At 47.4% G+C, this 1,462-nt stretch overlaps 1 pseudogene; it reads left to right on the forward strand.

The window, feature by feature from the left end:
• The first annotated feature begins 305 nt into the window (after window positions 1-305).
• LOC144577107 (keratin, type II cytoskeletal 8 pseudogene) lies at window positions 306-1,140 on the forward strand (annotated as a pseudogene).
• Window positions 1,141-1,462: the final 322 nt, after the last annotated feature.

Below are 1,462 nucleotides of genomic sequence, written 5' to 3' on the forward strand. Positions count from 1 at the left end.
TTCAACAAAACACTAGCAAACTGAATCCAGCAGCCCATAAAAATTAAGCCCAGAATTAAGCAGATTTCATTCCTGGGATGCAAGTCTGATTCATCATAGGCAAATCAATAAATTTGATTTATCACATAAACAAAAGTAAAAGCAAAAGCCATATGATCATCTCAATAGACACAGAAAAAAGATTTTTATTTTGATAAAATCTAACATCTCTTCATGATAAAACCCTCAACAAACTAGGATCAGTAAGCATACAGAGATAAGAGAATCAATTTATCCTCATCAAGAAGGATGTGGATGAAGTTTACATGAACAAGGTAGAGATGGAGTCTCACCTGGAAGGGCTGACTGACGAGATCAACTTCCTCAGGCAGCTGTATGAAAAGGATATCCATGAGCTGCAGTCCCAGATCTCACACACATCTGTGGTGCTGTCCATGGACAGCAGATGCTCCCTGGACATGGAAAGCATCATTGTTGAAGTCAAGGAGCAGCACAAGGAGATTGCCAACCTCAGCAGGGCTGAGGCTGAGAGTATGTAGCAGATCAGATATGAAGAGCTGCAGACACAGGCTGGGAAGCATGAGGATGACCTGCAGCATGCAAAGTGAGATCTCCCTAATGAACCGGAACATCCGCTGGCTCCAGGCTGAGATAGAGGTCCTGAAAGGCCAGAGAGCTTCCCTGGAGTCCACCATTGCAGATGTTGAACAGAGCTGGGAGTTGGCTGTTAAGTATGCCAAAGCTGTCTGAGCTGGAGGCCGCCCTGTAGCTGCCCAAGCAGGACACAGTGTGGCAGCTGTGAAGTACCCGGAGTTGATGAATGTCAAGCTGGCCCTGGAGGACATCATGATCGCCATCTACAGGAAGCTGCTGGAGGATGAGGAGAGCCAATTGGAGTCTGGGATGCAGAATGTGAGTACCCATACGAAGACCACAGGTGGCTATGCAGATGAGCTGAGCTCGGCCTATGGGGGCCTCACAAGACCAGGCCTCAGCTATGGCCTGGGCTTCAGCTTTGGGTCTTGAGTGGGCTCCACCGTCTTCAACTGTACCAACTCCTCCAGGGCCATGGTTGTGAAGAAGATCGTGACCCACAATGGGAAGCTGATATGCAAGTTCTCTGATGTTCTGCCCAAATAAACAGCCAGGGCAGCCTCTTTCCACCTACCTCTTCTGTGGCTGCCCCAGAGCTTGAGAGGGAAGTTGCTGTGCAGGAGAGCACAGGGAACAGGAGACCCACCTGAGGCTCTGCCCTCACCCTCAGCACACCCATGAGGAGAGCTCACTGTCTGGGGTATCCCCTTTGCCCATGCCTCCAGCTACAAAACAATTCATTTTATTTTTTCAAAATAAAACATCAGCTAGCTCTGCCAACTGTCTAGAAAATGTACTACCCAAAGCAATCTATAGATGAAACACTATTCCTATCAAAATACCAATGACATACTTCATAAAAATGGAA

The sequence above is a fragment of the Callithrix jacchus genome, chromosome 7 (genome assembly GCF_049354715.1).
Source record: "Callithrix jacchus isolate 240 chromosome 7, calJac240_pri, whole genome shotgun sequence".
Taxonomy (NCBI): Eukaryota; Metazoa; Chordata; class Mammalia; order Primates; family Cebidae; genus Callithrix; species Callithrix jacchus.